Source organism: Homarus americanus, unplaced genomic scaffold (assembly GCF_018991925.1).
Source record: "Homarus americanus isolate GMGI-L3 unplaced genomic scaffold, GMGI_Hamer_2.0 scaffold13628, whole genome shotgun sequence".
NCBI lineage: Eukaryota > Metazoa > Arthropoda > Malacostraca > Decapoda > Nephropidae > Homarus > Homarus americanus.
In genome coordinates, this window is record NW_024728956.1 from 14,270 (window position 1) to 20,402 (window position 6,133).

The window sequence follows — 6,133 nt, forward strand, 5'->3', positions numbered from 1 at the left end:
TTGAGTTGTGTTTAAACTTTAGCCCATATAATTTATATCGCAGCGACTCACTCAGAACTCTGCCTTTGGTCGTTATGTAGTAATGAATTCTTTTGTGAGGAGAATATGAGTCTTCTAGCAGCTGTTTGAAGATAAAGTTGGTGGCTGGGAAAGTTAACTGTGAAATTAATGTAGTTTATTATTATTATTATTATTATTATTATTATTATTATTATTATTATTATTATTATTATTATTATTATTATTATTATTATTATTATTATTATTATTATTATTATATTAAGAGAAACTACACACACACACATACACACACACATCTTCAGCCTTCATAGGGTGAGGACGTCTGTAGTCAGCGCTGCCCACCCGCCCCTGTGGCCCTCACCCGCCCCTGTGGCCCAATGGATAAGGCATTGGCCTCCTAAGCCAAGGATTGTGGGTTCGAGTCCCACCAGGGGTTAATTGACACTTTTATCAGAGGAAATGGCCGCCGTGGATCGTTGTGTTGTGGGGGAAGAGCGGTGGAGTGTGAGGAAAGACGACCCCCTGGCCACTCTATTAAGTCAGCTGGAGCAGTTGAGGAGAGAGATAGACGCTCTAAAAGAGGAGAACGAAGCCTTCAGGACTGAACTCCTTCAGGTAGGTGTTCTTCCAAGTAGGACACCTACGAAGGAGGAGCAGGCATGGAGAATGGTTGTCTCCAAGGGGACTAGGGTCAGGCTCAGGAAAGCTGACCAGAGTGTGGAGTGCAGTAACCCCTACCGAGTGTTGGAGGAAGCTGGCGAGGAAGAGAAGAGGCAGGACGGTGTGGTGCCAGGAGAGAAAAGGGCAGATGTTCAAACCTTGCTCAGTGGTAAGGTCGTGGTAGTTGGGGACAGCCAGGTGAGGTTCTTAGATAAGACTTTTTCTGCAAGAGGTAGGAAACGTAGGACTAGGGTGTGTTTTCCTGAGGCTGGGAAAGGGCATGTAGCTGAGAGGATACTTAGGGTTTTGTCAGGGGAGGGTACCAAGCCAGTAGTGTGTCTTACTGTAGGAGGTGACGACATAGGAAAGGTTAGGAATGAGGAACTTTTCAAGAGGTATAGGGAGGCGCTAGGGAAGGTTAGAGATAGGGGAGGGATCCCGATAGTATGTGGTGTCTTGCCTAGAAGAAGAGTTGGTCGTGAATGGCAACTGCTATAAATTGTCGACTGGAAAAACATTGTGCAAGCAATGGTTGGACATTCATTGATAACTGGCAACCATTCTATGGCAACAGCTACCTGTACTGTCGCGACGGAGTACACTTGTCTCGCGCGGGGATAAAGACGTTGTCTGCATCCCTGGAGCGTGAAATTGTCACTCCAAAGGGGGGGGGGGTGTTCGCCAGTAGAGAGGGGTCGGGGAAAGTGGGAGTCAAAAAACAAGCAGGTCCTGGGGAGTAAAATTGGTTACTCAAGACAAGGGGTAAAACAGGACCAGGGAAGGGTAGGTTTAAATGTATACTATACAAACAGTAGGAGCGTTAGAAATAAATTAGACTTGCTGAGAGCGGTTGTAAGTTCCGAGAATGTAGACGTCATAGCAATCACTGAAACTTGGATGAATCAGGCGAGCAAGAACTTTTTATCAGAGTATCACATAGAAGGGTACAACCTTTTTCACAAGGACAGGGAAGGTAGGAAGGGGGAGGGGTCGCACTCTTCGTCAGAGATACATTAAAATGTTGCATTAATACTTCAATAAAGGGTGAAATTGGAACCGAGTCTGTGTGGGTAGAAATTACGGAAGGAAGAGAAAAACTAATTATGGGAGTGATTTACAGGCCCCCCAAGTCTTGGGAAAGAAGCAGCTCAGCCCCTATGGCAGGAAATGAGTAGGGCAGCAAAATACAACAACCTGTGCATTATGGGGGATTTCCCCCAAACTTCAGAAATATTGACTGGGACAACATTATAGGTGACTATGAATCTGAAGACTTTATATCTAGAAGTGTAAGTAATAAGAGTGCAGAGGTCTTATTGCAACTATATCTTGCGCTAGTTAGGCCGCACCTCGATTATGCTGTTCAGTTCTGGTGCCCTTATTATAGAATGGATATCAATTCACTGGAGTCGGTGCAGCGAAGAATGACGAAGTGCTGGAACGCTGGAAGGTTTTTAAAGGAGGCGAGATAGAATCATGGATGATAGAGAGTGGTAGAGTAACCCTCGACAGGAGCCTCCATGCACAGGCCAACCGGCCTATTACAGACTCCTTATTTTCTCATTTCTTATGTTCTTATGAATCTATCTAGCCTCCTTTTAAAACTTTCCAGCATTCCAGCACTTCGTCACTTTTCGCTGCACCGAGTCCAGTTAATTGATATCCATTCTATAATATTGCCATGGGTCAGCTCAGGTCAAACAGCGAAATGACCTTACCATCTCCTTACTACATCCACCGAGAAGGTCTGTTATTATGTCACTTAGGGAAGTATATTCATTCATTTACTGGGGAGTCTTGTAGTGCAATAATATAACACTGTATTATATGATCTTAATACGAGGTTATATAATAGTGCAGAGTAATATAGTATAGTGTATGATATTGTGTGTATACCTAGCACGAGAATTACCTACTGAGAGAGAGAGAGAGAGAGAGAGAGAGAGAGAGAGAGAGATACCCTTTGTCTTGCAGAATAAATGGTTGTGAGTCAACTCTTTGGATTTATCACAAGTTAAATATATCCGGTACACCTCACGCCTATTACCAGGTAAATACTTTGATGATAGTGATGTTATGGTGGTGATGGTGATGTTATGGTGGTGATAGTGATGTTACGGTGGTGATGTTATGGTGGTGGTGATGTTATAGTGGTGAGGGTGATGTTATGGTGGTGATGGTGATGTTATGGTGTTGGTGGTGATGTTATGGTGGTGATGATGTTATAGTGGTGAGGGTGATGTTATGGTGGTGAGGGTGATGTTATGGTGGTGATGGTGATGTTACGGTGGTGGTGATGTAATGGTGGTGATGATGTTATAGTGGTGAGGGTGATGTTATGGTGGTGAGGGTGATGTTATGGTGGTGATAGTGATGTTACGGTGGTGGTGATGTTATGGTGGTGATGATGTTATAGTGTTGAGGGTGATGTTATGGTGATGATAGTGATGTTATGATGGTGATGTTATCGTGGTGGTGATATAATGGTGGTGATAGTATTGTTATGGTGGTGATGGTGATGTTACGGTGGTGATGGTGAAGTTATGGTGGTGGTGATATTATGGTGGTGATGGTGATGTTATGGTAGCGATGATGTTATGGTGGTAATGGTGATGTTAAGGTCGTGATGGTGATGTTATGGTGGTGATAATGATGTTATGGTGATGATAATGTTATGGTGGTGATGGTGATGTTACCGTGGTGATGGTGATCTTATGGTGGTAATGGTGATGTTACGGTGGTGATGGTAATGTTATGGTGGTGATGTTATGGTGGTGATGGTAATGTTATAGTGGTGATGGTGATGTTATGGTGGTGATGTTAAGGTGGTGATGTAACGGTGGTGATGGTAATGTTATGGTGGTGATGTTATGGTGGTGATGGTGATGTTATGGTGGTGATGTTATGGTGATAATGTTTGAAGTTACCCACCACCCTTTCCCCACCACCCTCCCACACCACCCCTCACCCACCACCCTCCCACACCACCCCACCACCCCTCCCACACCACCCCTCCCACACCACCCCTCCCACACCACCCCCCTCCCACACCACCCTCCCACACCACCCCACCACCCCCACCACCTCTCCCACACCACCCCTCACCCACCACCCCTCCCACACCACCCCTCCCACACCACCCCTCCCACACCACCCCTCACCCACCAGTCTCAAAAAACTCACTCTAATGAAAGGCTTAAAAGTTTTCGTCTTACACTCTGAATCTCACGTCTTGGCTGAGAGCTGAGATGAAGGAGGGACAAAGTTCTTAGTTTAATTTGTTCTCTTTAGATAAAATCAGTAATTCTCAAAGGTTTGTAAGTTGATTTTTACCTTAAGTAGAGAAAGGTGAACATAAGTAACTGACCCACTTAAGACAAAATCAATTATTCTCAATGGTTCGTAAGTTAATTTTTTTTTCTTAACTAAATGTCTTGGAGTGTTACACTAGACCTGGTTTAATAACACTCAGTTGTGAATGTTTTAAGTTTTATTTTCCTCTGCCTTAACTAAACATACGTGACCAGGTGATAGATTACCTTTGTTTACTTAAGAAATAGCACGAAGAAAGTGTACGGTAATCCAGGTAGAGAGTGAGGTCACAGGTAGAGAGTGAAGATTTTTTGAGTTCCTGAGTTCCCTTTTCGAGTTCCTGAGTTTCTTTGAGTTCCTGAGTTTCGTTGAATTCCTGAGTTCCCTTTTTGAATTCCTGTGTTTCTTTTAGTTCCTGAGTTCCGTTTTCGAGTTACTAAGTTACCTTGAGTTCCTGAGTTCCCTTTTCGAATTCCTGAGTTATATTTTTGAGTTCCCAAGTTCCTTTTTCTAGCTCATGAGTTCTATTTTCGAGTTCCTGAGTTCCCTTTTTGAGTTCCTAAGTTCCTTTTTCGAGTTCCTGAGTTCTCTTTTTGAGCTCCTGAGTTTCTTTTTCGAGTTCATGAGTTATATTTTTGAGTTCCCAAGTTCCTTTTTCTAGTTCCTGAGTTCCTTTTTCTAGTTCATGAGTTCTATTTTCGAGTTCATGAGTTCCCTTTTAGAGTTCCTGAGTTCCTTTTTCTAGTTCATGAGTTCTATTTTCGAGTTCCTGAGTTTCCTTTTAGAGTTCCTAAGTTCCCTTTTTGAGTTGCTGAGTTCTATTTTCGAGTTCCTGAGTTCCCTTTTCGAGTCCCTGAGTTCCCTTTTCGAGTTCCTTAGTTCCCTTTTTGAGTTCCTGAATTCCCTTTTCGAGTTCCCGAATTTCTTTTGGAGTTACTGGATTGCTTTTTGAGATACCGGGTTCCAGTTTGAGTTCCTGAGTTTGAGTTACCGAGTTTCTTTTGAGTTACAGAGTACCTTGTGTGTGAGACGAAGCATACTCACACCATTCAGCCATCTGGATGTATGAACAACCTCACTTTTTAATAACCCGGAAACATTTCGAGAAAAATCACACGAAAAATAATAAAAGTTGAATAAAAACTTTGAAAATATCTAAATAAAATTAACTTAGAATGAAAACCTTTGGAAAAATTATAATATATAAATAATTAAAATATTTATTCAACGAAAGATGAAAACGTAAGTAAGAAAAGGTGCGGAGGATAGGTTAGGTTAGGTTACGTTACGTTACATTTAGTTTGGTTAGTTTAGGTTAGGTTACGTTACGTTACGTTTAGTTGGGTTAGGTTAGGTGAAGATTCCCAAACGAGGCTTTTTGAAACCCGTATATAAGAGTTTTAATGTTGATCTTCACGTGTTAAATCCAGGTCAAATAAACGTGAGAGGAAGGAACTTAAATATATATACTCCTAAAATTATTCTCTCTTAATTATTTTAATCTCTCTCTCTCTCTCTCTCTCTCTCTCTCTCTCTCTCTCTCTCTCTCTCTCATGTAAACAAATAAATACATAAACTAAGAGTCGTATGATCTAGTGAGAGCTAGTATGAACCAACATGTCCTACAGGAGCTAGTATGAACCAACATGTCCTACAGGAGCTAGTATGAACCAACATGTCCTACAGGAGCTAGTATGAACCAACATGTCCTACAGGAGCTAGTATGAACCAACATGTTCTACAGGAGCTAGTATGAACCAACATGTCCTACAGGAGCTAGTATGAATCAACATGTCCTACAGGAGCTAGTATGAACCAACATGTCCTACAGGAGCTAGTATGAACCAACATGTCCTGCAGGAGCTAGTATGAACCAACATGTCCTACAGGAGCTAGTATGAACCAACATGTCCTACAGGAGCTAGTATGAACCAACATGTCCTACAGGAGCTAGTATGAACCAACATGTCCTACAGGAGCTAGTATGAACCAACATGTCCTGCAGGAGCTAGTATGAACCAACATGTCCTACAGGAGCTAGTATGAACCAATAGGGCTAGTATGACCAGGGGAGCTAGTAAACCCAACATGTCCTGCAGGAGCCAGTATGACCAACATGTCCTACAGGAGCTAGTATGAA

The 6,133-nt window shown here is 42.5% G+C and overlaps 1 non-coding gene across 1 annotated transcript; it reads left to right on the forward strand.

Moving 5' to 3' along the window:
* Positions 1-384: 384 nt before the first annotated feature.
* On the forward strand, positions 385-457 carry Trnar-ccu. The gene has a single exon. It is a non-coding gene; the product is annotated as a tRNA-Arg (tRNA).
* The last annotated feature ends 5,676 nt before the right edge of the window (positions 458-6,133 follow it).